At 38.5% G+C, this 12,826-nt stretch overlaps 1 protein-coding gene across 2 annotated transcripts in view; it reads right to left on the reverse strand.

Moving 5' to 3' along the window:
* The window catches only part of LOC132831055 (rho GTPase-activating protein 23-like), a 516,705-nt gene that overhangs the window by 502,514 nt on the left and 1,365 nt on the right, over positions 1-12,826 (reverse strand). The gene's annotated exons all lie outside the window — the stretch shown is intronic.

Consider the following 12,826-nt stretch of genomic DNA (forward strand, 5'->3'; position numbering starts at 1 on the left):
ACTGCTGCCTGAATCACAAATCAAATTACATATCTATAACCTAACAAAAAATTAAATGTTACCTGCTTTCCTAATTTTTCTATTTTAATTACACATATATGCATGTGTTTTACACATTATAGGAAAACTATAACCTGTCACCAGGTAAAAATCATTGTGTCTGTGGTGATAGGAGCAGTTTTTGCTTTCAGAAAAGCTAACTAAATACGTTCTGCCTAGGGCAGGTAATGTGTACATAAACAGCACAAGGAGACCATAGCATGTCTGCTCTGTCGTCATGTGGCAAAAAAAACAGTCTTGAAAGAAATAATGATTCCTGAAGAACTGAACTGCCTGTTTTCTACTTTTTTTATTCACTCGTGGGATGTGTTTGTCACTGGCTGGCCAGCATTTGTTGCCCATCCTAATTGTCCTTGAGAACAAGGTGTTGAGCTGCATTCTTGAAGTGCTGCAGTCCAAGTGCAGCACTTTAAGTTGACCCACAATATCTTTAGGGAGGGATTTCCAGGATTTTGATAACCAAAAATTACTTTTGAATATAGTAGTAATTTGCAGATTCTGTTGTTTTGAAATGATTGCTTCCAGCACTAAATAAACTTTTTTTAGGTTTGCATTGTTATGTGTACATAAAATACCTGTATAGAAAATGCTAATAAATTTTTAGATGGTGGGGTTCCCATTTATCAGCTGCCCTTGTACTTCCAGAAGTTAGTAATCAAGAGTTCAGAAGGTGCTGACGAACAAACCTAATAAATTTCTGCAGTGTATTGCTGATATAGTGGATTGGTAGTGAAAGGTATGTTTGTGGATGTGGTGTCAATCAAGCGGGCCACTTCATCTTCTATAAGCTTCTTGAAAATTGTTGGAACTGCATTCAACCAGGCTAGTGGGGTGTACTCCAAAACACTACTGATTGTTGTCCTGTAGGTGGAGGACAGGCTTTGGGGAGTAAAGAGATGAGTTACTCACTGCAGAATTCCTAGTCTCTGACTTGCTCTTGCAGCCACAGTATTTATGTGGCTAATCCAATTGAGTTTCTAGTCAATGGTAACTCCCAGGATGTTCATAGTGAGGAAGTCAATAGTGGTCGTGCTGTTGAATATCAAGGGTGATGATTAGATTCAGCTCTTGTTCAAGATGTTCATTGCCAGGAACTTTGTGGTCATTTAGAGTCAAGAGTCCTCCAGCACAGAAACAGGCCCTTTGACCCAAATAGGTGCATGCCCACTCTTTCCAGTTTAATAACATCCTTCCTATAGCAAAGTGACCACAACTGAACACAAAGCTTCACCAATGTCCTGCACAACTGCAACACAACCTACTAACTTCTATACTCAATACCCTGACCGATGAAGGCCAGTGTACCAAAAGTCTTCTTCACTGGCCTGTCTACCTGTGACTCCACTTTCAGAGAACCGTACACGTGAACTCCAAAATCCCTCTGTTCCAATACACTCCTTAAGGCCCTACCATTCAGCATGAAACTCCTTCATTGATTTGACATTCCAGAATGCAAAGACCTCAAATTTATCTATTAAACTTATTTGCCATTTCTCAGCCCATTTCCCCAGCTAATCAAGGTCCTGCTGCAAGTTCTGAGGACCTTCCTCATTGTCCAGGAAACCTTCTATTTTAGCGTCATCTGCAAACATGCTAATCATGCCGTGTACATTCTCATCCAAGTTACTGAAATAGAAAACGAACAGCAATGGGCCCAACACAAACCTCTGAGGCACTCCACTAATCACAGGCCTCCAGTCCGACAAGCATCCTTCTAATATTACCCTCTGCTTCCTACCATCAAGCTAATTGTGTATCCAATTTGCCAGCTGCCCCTGGATTCCACACGATCTAACCGTCCAGAACAGCCTATCATGTGGAACTTGTCAGCTGAAGCCTGGATATTGTGCAAGTCTTGCTGCATTCTGAGGAGTCACATTTATTTAAGTGGAGAAAGACTACAGAAAGCTACAACACAGAGCAATTTAGCAGTCCTCACGCATAAATCCAAAAACCTCGCATACAAGTTCAACAGGTAATTGGGAAGGCAATGGAATTTTGGCCTTTATTTCAAAAGAAATGGAGTATTAAAATAGGCAGTTCTTACTAAAACTATACAGGGCACTGGTCAAACTACAGCTGAAATACTACAAACACTATGAAAGTTTTGGACTCCTTATTTAAGGATGCATTACTGGCATTGGAGGCACTCCAGAAAAGGTTAATTAGGCTGATCTTGGGTACAGATGGAGAAGTTGAGTCTTATGAAGGAGAGGTTGAGTAGGTTAGGTCTGGACCATTGGGCTTTAGAAAAACGAGAGGCAACCTAATTGAAGAATACAAGATTCTTGGGGGATTTGACAGGGTAGAGACACAGAGGTTGTTTCCCCTTGTGGAAGGATCAAAGACCAGAGCATAATCACAAATTAAGAAGTTGTCCATTTAAAACAAAGATTAGGAGGAATTTCTTCTCTCAGAGGATACTGAATCTGTGAAATTGTTTACCATTGAAGGTGGTAGAGGGTAGGTGATTAAGTATATTCAAGTCTAAAATAAACAGATTTTTAATCAATAAGGGAATGGTGAGTTGTGGGGGGAAAGGCAAAGAAGTCGAGTTGAGGATTATCAGATCAGCCATGTTCTCATGGAATGGTAGAGCAGAAATGATGAACTGCATGGCCTACTTCTGCTCCTATATATCATATAGTCTTATGGTCATAACGATCAGTGAAAATCGCTGTTACAATGTGATGAATGAAACAGAATATTTATCTATTGCCTAAAATGAAGTCTACAAGTTTTTGATATATCTGACTCAAAAGAGTAACGGACAGCCGTGGGCCCGGCTCTCCTTTGAGTGGGAGCTAAAACTGGGTACCATCTTAAGCCTTCTTTACCATCTTAAGCCTTCTTCACACACAAACCACAAAAGCCAAAATTACCACTTGTTCCAAGTAGAGGATGAACAGCAGTGAATGTACCTCAATGGTTAAACAAAATATGATGCAAAATAAACACAACAAATTATGGTGAATTTAAAAAGGGAATTTTTCTTATCACTTGTTCCTTTATTCCAAAATCATAAAACATCCAGTTCAAACTGGCAACCTTCACTTTTTTTTTGTTTATACCAATTCATATCCAACACAAGAAATCATGAACTGCTTCAAGTGAAGTCACTGTCCAAATCTTACTACCTTCCAGCAGGAAAGTGCTTAAATTCTGACTCCTTTCCACATTAGCATAAAGCAATTAGAAATTCAACCTGAATATACTATTGCCTAAATTCATGCTCCACCACAACACTCGATATGATTACGCTGTAAATTTAACAAAATTACTGAATAAAAATGTCATGTGAACAAAAAAGGAACATCAGATTAAAGTCTGAATTTTCATGGTGAAAAATTGTAATGTTATATATAAACCTATCATAATATAAGTATTGCACTCATCACTGTCAATGCATCACACTTTACTCAAATGTATAATTCTCTCCTGTGCACACTTACAAGCATGACATTATTTAATGAACCAGTAACAACTGCAAAGCTCTTTGACCTAGAAAGCATTAACTGTAAGGAAAATTTGTGATTACTTTAAAATGTTTGGGAGCCTACACTTTTTTCAGAATATTTGAAAAGAATCTATAAAACTTCGATTCATGTGCAAAGGAACCAATTATATTTCTCGGACAGTAATACATACAGGTCCCTGTAACCTGGTGAACCTTGACCTAGAACCAAAAAAAAAGTTAAAATGTTGAGACAATGTGGAAGACAAAAGATGGAAAAAGAGCTAGAGTGGAGGCAGTCAGCAAGCAGAATCAGAGAGCTGGAATGTCTTCAGAGGTTGAAGAATAGATTTGTGACTGCTATTTTTTTTAAACTGAGTGGTTGAATGTCTAAAATCAGCCATAAGGTCCGAAGTTAACTTTAGTTCTAGTGGATCCATGTTAACACAAACAACAGGAACAGAGTGTTGTAGTGGTTCTGGAAGTGTACCATTGTGTATAGGTTTGTTTATGTAAAAGCTGCTGCCAGAGGAAAATCAGCTAAGTCCTGAGAAACATAGAAAGTGAAGGTATGAACAAGCTGTTCAGATATTTGAGCCGGCTCCATCGTTCAATGTAATCATGGCTAATCATCCAACTCAGTAACTTGGTCCCACTTTTTTCCCATACCATTTGATCCCTTTAGCCCTAAGAACTATATCTAACACATTCTTGAAAACAGTCAATGTTTTGGCCTCCGCTATACATATACAGTGAATATAGTCCTAATTGAACCAGTCTCTCTTCACATGTCAGTCCTGCCATCCTAAAATCAGTCTGGTGATATAATCAGCCTTGAAGGAAAGGGACGTCTTGGATGGAACAGTGGTTAGCACTGCTGCCTCACAGTGCCAGGGACCCACGTTTGTTTGCAGCCTTGGCCAACTGTCTGTCTGGAGTTTGCACATTCTCTCCACGTCTGTGTCAATTTACTCCAGGTGCTTTGGTTTCCTTCCCACTATCCAAAGATGTGCAGATTAGGTAAATTGGACCTGTTAATTTGCTTGGTATATGTTCAGAGATGTGCAGGCTAAGTGGGTTAAGTATGGTAAATGTGGAGTTACAGGGATAGGGTGGGATGCATCAGTGGGCCAAACAGCTTCTACTTGCCCTCTATTTGTAAGGAATCTATGATTCTTCAGTCTACATCACCATAATCAGCTGATATACAACAAAAGCTGGCCTAAAATGACAATCAATCATGTCTTAAGTACATCGTGGGCTCCCAACTTCTATTTTAAAAAGAAGCACTGAAACATCCAGAAAGTGTAGGCTCCCTAAGGTAGACAGTTTCAAATCAGTCCTGGCGAGTTACTGGTTTAGAAAAATGGAGAGGCTTTCACTCCATTTTAAAGCTATTAACATCTGCCAAGAGTGAAAAATAAACAGGGGTGAACTGACCTTCATAATTTTAATGAGTAATGGTCCTTAACTTCATTTTTATCCCTTAGTGACATTGCAAGTAAGCATGAATTTCTCGATTTAGACTTCAACAGACCAGAGAAATGCAATCAGTAAAGCACAGATGCCAGGACGTTCCAATTCTCAGACTAAATCGAAAAACTAGGAATGTGTTTCCAGGAGGGAAATCTCCAATCTGTATACCTGCACTGGTTTACCAGTCACATAGGCTAACTTATTCCTGTCCATCTCAAGCCAGGGTAAGTGTACACCAGGCAGGATGAAGCCCTTTAGCAATTGCTAATTGGCCACTTATGGGTTTCGAATGGACAGTGGGGCGTAAAAGTCAAGCTTGGGCCTTTCTGCCCAGACCTTAATTCCTTTGGTGGCAGAATTAGGTCAAAAGCATCTCCTCAGTGTAGAGCCACCTGATTATCTCCCCCACCAGCCAATAATTTTCAACAAGGGAAGATTCTGATTATGAAGTGTATTCTAGAGCTCACAGCAGCACATTTGTTGCAATTCACACAAACCCACCTCTGCACCACAACATTTAATGGTCTAAATGACAAAATAAAAGTGTTTTGATTGGTACTCTTCCATTTGCGAGACAGGAAAATGCAATTGCTGAACTTTGATGAGGTAAACTGGATCACCTGCCTGCTGCCAATCCAATTCAAGAAAGACAAAGTCTGCCACAAGTGCCAACATGAAGTTGTCTATTGCCAGTACTGTAGGATAAGCCCTGCTGACAATAGGTAGATCTATTTATAGATCTTCTTTGGAAGTTCTGAAACTAAATGTTCTTTGGGTTGTGAGTTCCTGTCCACACCTAGTGATCATTAGCTGCAGTTTCCCATTGGTCACAATTTCACATCTCTTTTGATAGCATTCTTGAATCACAGCTTTGCATGCTCTGAAAATAGGTCACAAGCTAACTCCTCTTCCTGCACATCCATGGAATGCAGCTATCTTCCACTGAGTGCATCTGTCTAAGCCAGCAAAGCTTTCTGTGCTATATTAGCCGAGGCATGCTCAGCACATTTGGCCCTGAATTATTGCATTGATAACTTTTGTCCATGTGAGGCTGAGGATGTGTTATAAGCATGAAAGGTGCAAGTTATTGAGCTTTTTTCTTGGTAGATGCAAGTTATCCAGACTTTGCTGCCACTAAAAAATTACTAAAGATACAGATCTGAAAGACAGATTTCTTACAGATAAGCACCTTAATCCGGTGGATCAGTTTGTTGTTTTTCATGTCCATTTTATTAAAAAAAAGGTTTACATATAGGTGTAATCAACAATAGAATATGAGTCAACATTATAATGGAATGTTGCTGAAAGCAATTTCTGAACAATATGTGTTTTTGCTGGTACTGAGGTTAAGCCAGAATCAAAACATTCCCACCCTTTTAATGTTTCACAACAGTTTGATAGAAACTCCAGTCTGTTCTCTTATGTTCTTCACTCAGAAGCTTCCATTCAGCTAAGGTTCAGACACCTTGGTAAAATTAAATGGGATCTTAGTCAAAAATACTGTGTACATTTACTATAGATATATTACAGACCCTAACAGTTCGTTCCAACTTTAGGATAGATTTAGTCACCTGTTTCCAAAAGTGAAAAAGTCCAGTTTGTATTAAAAATGCTTTACTTAAGACAAATATTTAAATTTGAATATTGTTCTCCACTTGTCAAAAAAAGGTTTTATTATTTTAAAAAGAGACTAGACAGTGAGGAAATATTCCCTTGACCCATCTCATATCTGTATTTTCACAACACAACAAATCAACTAATTAAATTCAACAAATATATTTTAGGCAACAAGCTCAAATACTGTTGTCTTTTCTTCTGTCCACATTTCCATCGTTTGGGAATTGGACTTTTATTGGACTGGGCCGGTAATGTAGTCATTTGCCGTTACCTTCTGCCTTGTTTCTGACCATCTGTGTAACATGACAGTTGCATTCGTCTGCACCTTCACGCTATAGAAAAGCATGGCATGGAAAACTGCTATAGAAAAATCACTATTGCCGTTTAGTAGTAAGTTCACATTATTGAAATACCATCCACAGTTCATCAATTGTGTTATAGCCAGTTTGCAAAGATGAAAACTACGTTATACCAGAACGCCCTGTTTGGAAGGATTTTCAGATTGGTTACCAATCTGTTTGGCCATATTACAAATGTGTCTTTCATGGATAAGTCCTGGTGCAGAACTGAAACTGGTCTAGAGGTTGGGACACTTTCCACTACACCACAACACCTATTTTCCTAAAATACTTCAAGACTGCAATTCCCTCAGCTCAGAAAACTGCTCTATATTTAGTCAAATATTATCACCAAACTATTTTTCTCTCAGTTAAGGAATGGGGATCTTGTGGAACAATGAGAGTGTCTGGATCTCTACTGCAGAATGTCCAGGCTTAAGTCCCACCTGCAATGGAGGTGTTTTATAACATGTCCAAACAGGTTGATTTTAAAAATAGTCATAGTTCCTTAACAATCCACTGCAGTAATTCATTGAGCTAAATAATGTTATTGACAGGTGATTTACAACAAAACTGAAACTTTTGGTTTACATTCAAACACAAGTTTAAAATAAAAGCAAACAAAGAATATCCAGTTTTAAAGGTATTTCATTTTGAAAATACTTACAATAATATTGCAACAAAGTGAGAAAACTTTTCTCTGTTGTGTCATCCAATTAAACAGATGTAACATATTGAAGTTCTTCTGGGAGAACCTAAATCAACCTCTCCCTAGTCTCCAGCAATTCAGTCTTTACATCCTATTGGTCTGACAAATCATACACAGATTGTTGCTTATACTGAAATCTCACTATTGTTGGTTTTAAAGTTAATTCTTTTAAGCCATAAGTTTACACAAGGAGGTCAAAGGATCCCAAGTACCTGATGTTAACAGTGATGCAAACAGCATGATACATATGTCTTGACTTATGATTTAGCAACTTAGAATGCAGTGCACAACTTAAACATTTCATTGCAATTATAAATTTTCTTTTCCTTTGTTTCTACACTTTGGTAGAAGATTAATGGAAATAAGAGTATAAAAGGAATCTAAGTATTCAAAACGTGAAATATTAAATGCTCAAATAAAGAACAGATTAGTACGCTAAATATTCTAAAATATTATGTGGGCAGCACGGTGGCACAGTGGTTAGCACTGCTGCCTCACAGCGCCTGTGACCCGGGTTCATTTCCCGACTCAGGCGACTGACTGTGTGGAGTTTGCACGTTCTCCCCATGTCTGCGTGGGTTTCCTCCGGGTGCTCCAGTTTCCTCCCACAGTCCAAAGATGTGCGGGTCAGGTGAATTGGCCATACTAAATTGCCCGTAGTGTTAGGTAAGGGGTAAATGTAGGGGTATGGGTGGGTTGCGCTTCGGCGGGTCGGTGTGCACTTGTTGGGCCGAAGGGCCTGTTTCCACACTAAGTAATCTAATCTAATCACTGCAGGATGCAAATAATGAGATTGGCATCCAATTCAAAAATGTAAACCTCCCCAATCAAAAAACTAGACATATCCTACACACACACACACACACACACACACACACTCGTATTTTGATATAATTTAGCTTTATGTGATGGTATACAGCCAGCACCTTTTCCTTCTTAAATATGCTGCGAGTATGGGTTGTATTTACAAGGTATATCCTTCTGAATAGGATTAATTACAGTATGAAATAAAACTTGGCATCTTCTGACAACTTCAAAATCGTAAGTATTCTGCTTTGAAAAACAAAGTCCATGATTCTTTCACAGGATTGACTTTTTAAAATGAAAATTAAACAACAGCTACCAAGCTAAAACTACATTTGCAGCCACAATTAAACAATCTAGACGAGCACTGTAAAATTTTAACCGTTTTTCCATGGCTTATTTCAATCTTCTAATTAGTCCCAAGCTAGATGTATTTAACTTCACTACTAAATTTACAAACTAAACTGACTGCAATTTCAACTCCACTTAGGCCAAGAGTTTTTAAAACTTGATATGGAATATTATCTTAGTATAATTATTGCGTGAGTGTGCATATCCCAATTTAAATTGTTTTGTCAATGTCTCGGTTTGTTGAGATTTTGGCAAACCAGGTTTAGGGAATGAAGAGGGTTTTTTTTCAAAGGAACAACAGATGCAATATTCATCAAGTTGACAAACACTGCACAAGAACAGTCAAATGATTGATGGCTTAACTATGGCTAACAAGGGAAATCAGGAATAGTGTGAAAGCCAAACAGGAGGCCATTAAAAGCAAAAAACCTGAGGACTGGGAGAAATTTTAAATTCCACAGAGGAGGACAAAGGGTTTAATTTGGAAAGGGAAAATAGAATCCAAGAGTAAACTTGCAGAAAAATAAAACTGACTGCAAAAGCTTCTATAGATATGTGAAGACAAATATAAGTTCCTTATAGTTAGACTCAGGTGAATTCATAATGGACAGCAAAAAGATGGCAGACCAGCTGAACAAATATTTTGAACACTACAGAGGACACAAATACCCTCCTGGAAATGCTAGGGACAGAGGGCCAAGCATGAAGGAGGAACTGAAAGATATTCTTATTCATCAGGAAATGGTATTGGGGAAATTGATAGGATTAAAATTCAATCAGCCCCCCCAGGGTCTGATGCTTTGCATCCCAGAGTACTAAAGGAAGTGGGCCCAGAAATAGTGGATACATTGGTGATCATTTTCAGCATTCAATGGACTCTGGAAGAATTCAAGTGGACTGGAAGGTAGCTAATGTGACCCCACTTTTTTAAAAAGGAGAAAGAAAACAGGGAAAACAGGCCGGTTGGTCTGCTATTGGTGGTGGGGAAAGTGCTGGGGTAAATTATTAAGAAGGTAATAACTGAGCATTTGGTAAGCAGTGACAGGATCACTCCAAGTCAGCATGGGTTCACTCAAGGGAAATCATACTTGACAAATCTTCTGAAATTTACTGAGGATGTGACCAGTAGAGTAGACAAGGGTGTATCAGTGGGTGTTATATATCTGGACTTTCAACAGGCTTTTGACAAGGTCTCACACAAGAGATTAGAAAGTAAGATTGAAGCCCATGGTATCAGAGATAGATTGATGTGGATAGAGAACTGGTTGACAGACAAGGAAGCAGAAATTTGGTATAATTGGGTCTTTTTCAGAGTGGTAAGCAGGGACAAGTATTGTGCCAGAGGGTTCAGTGCTGGGCCCCAGCTGTTCACAATACACATTCACAATTTGGATGAAAGAATTGAATGTAACATATTCAAATTTTCAGACTGGGTGGCAGTGTGTGCTGTGAGGAGGATGCTAAGAGGCTGCAGCATGACTTGGACAGACTGGGCAAATACTTAACAGATGCAATATAATCTAGATAAATGTGAGGCTACCCACTTTGGTGGCAAAAACAGGAAGGCAGATTATTATCTGAATGGTGGCAGTTTAGGAAAAGGTCAAGTGCAAGGAGACCTGGGTGTTGGTGAAACAGTCATTGAAGGTTGGCGTGCAGATGCAGCAGGCAGTGAAGAAAGCTAATGACGTTAGCCTTCATAGCGAGAAGATTTGAGTAAAGTAGTAGGGATGTCTTGCTGCAGTTATACAAGGCTTTGGTGAGGCCATACCTGGAATATTGTGTGCAGTTTTGGTCTCCTACTCTGAGAAAGGACATTCTTACTATGGAGGGAATCCAGTGATTGATTCCCAGACTGATTCCCAGGATGGCAGGACTGATATATGAAGAAAAAGACTGGATTGACTGGGCTTGTACTCACTGAAGTTAGAAGAATGAGGGAGGATCACATAGAATCGTTTAAATTCCTGATGGAACTAAATAGGCAAGATGTGGGAAGAATATTCCCGATGTTGGGAAGTCCAGAACTACGGGTAACAGCGTAAGCATAAAGGATAAATCATTCTGGACTGAGACGAGAAAGAATTTCTTCACTCAGTTGCGAACCTGTGGAATTCTCTACCACAGAAAACTGTTGGGGCCAATTCATTAGATATACTCGTGAGGGAGCTGGACGTAGCCTTCCCAGCTAAAGGAATCAAGGGTATGGAGAGAAAGCAGGAGTGGGATACTGGAACTACATGATCAGCCTTGATCATATTGAATGGTGATGCAGACTTGGAGGGCTGAATAGCCTAATCCTGCACCTATTTTCTATGTTTCTATAATAGCTTCCACTTTGTTCTTGCAGGAGGATACTTAATTCCACTCATTACCACCTGTGTAGCAAGTGGAGACCAAGAAGTCCAAGCTGAAAAATCTACCTTCTGCCAGTGCAATCTGTGAAACTGTAAGCTAACAGTCAAACGGTCAATGTTGAAGAACTTTGTCATACAGATATTTCATAAATGAGGAGACTGCAGATGCTGGAGACCAGAATCCAGAGTGTGGTGCTGGAAAAGCACAGCATCTGAGGAGCAGGAGAATCAACATTTTGGGCATAAGCCCTTCATCAGGAATTTAATAAATATGATGTCCCAGCATAAAACAGACTGCTGAATCTCAGGTACCAGTAAATATTATCTCAGCATCCCAATGCCCCATGTAAATTGATGAGGCATACAAAGTGTGAACACTCAAGATTTTACATCCAGTCCAACCAAGTTAGTCAATCTCAATGATAAGGACACTAGAATGGGTTAACTGTCTCAATGTTAAAAATAAAATCAGCCACTGATTCAAAACTATGGATCAAAGTCATAACATTCAAGGCTATGGGCCAAGTGCTGGAAACTAGGATTAGTGTAGATAGGTTGGCTTATTCTCAATAAGCTAAAGGGACTTTTCCGTACAGTGTAACTCTATGACATTGTTCAGTAAACTTACTGAAACTGCTGCAGACTACCAGCTGAGCATCATATTTGGCTTTAGTGCAATGACTTAATAATTAAAATATCTTCCCACTAAGATTAAAATTAAGCTTGCACATTGGACAGGTAGTGAAATGAAACCAGCATTCTGTGGGAATATGATTTCAAAGTCAATGCCTTCAGGTCAGCAGAAAATTCTCTAAACATGTTTAGTATGTGAAAAATGAAGTCTGGCTTATTTCAAGTAGCAAACACAGAATAACCCAGAGATTTACTTTGCAGAGAAAACTGCCATACAGCATTTGAGGACTAGTTTATACTCTCACATCAGATAAACTGTCAGTTAAAATAAATTCCTGATCCATAAATCTCCCTGCCTCTCTCCTCTTAGTTTAGTCTCCTATCCTAATATTTTCATCTTTGCCTCAGTGTCAATTTCTAACCACTTACGTTCTTATGAAGTGTCTCAGGTTATTTCCAATATATGAGGGTTATTATTGTTGATATAATTGCATCATGACATTTTGAATTGTACATGAACTTTACAAGTGTTTTTTTACAGTCCATAATGAATTGGCAAAATGATCTCAGTAGTCTTATGCAGTGTACTCATTTTATAGAATCTAATAATTTTTAGTTCAGATTTTAAATGTATTTGTTTATTACACTCTTAACTAAATCTGAAGCATTTTAAGAGATTAAAAGTTCACTGTATTAACAAAAGTAGCCTGTGAAAAAAAATTATGATCAACCGATTACAGCAACTCCTGAAATAATTTCTTAGAACTCTAAAATCAAGTTTGTATGTTCAATGAAGAACTTCTAAAAAAAAAAGCATAAAAAAGACAAGCTACTTGCATTTATATAACTTTAAAAGTCCCAAGGCTCTTCACTGGCATGTACAAAGCAAACATCCATAATAATCCATATTTACAGTTCCAGATATTAACAAATATTAATACTAAATATGTGGAAAATAGCTGTGATCATTGGCTATAAAGCAAATTAAAGATTTTTCTTCATTATGTGAAAGCACCCAAGAGTTATA

Source organism: Hemiscyllium ocellatum, chromosome 32 (assembly GCF_020745735.1).
Source record: "Hemiscyllium ocellatum isolate sHemOce1 chromosome 32, sHemOce1.pat.X.cur, whole genome shotgun sequence".
Classification (NCBI taxonomy): Eukaryota; Metazoa; Chordata; class Chondrichthyes; order Orectolobiformes; family Hemiscylliidae; genus Hemiscyllium; species Hemiscyllium ocellatum.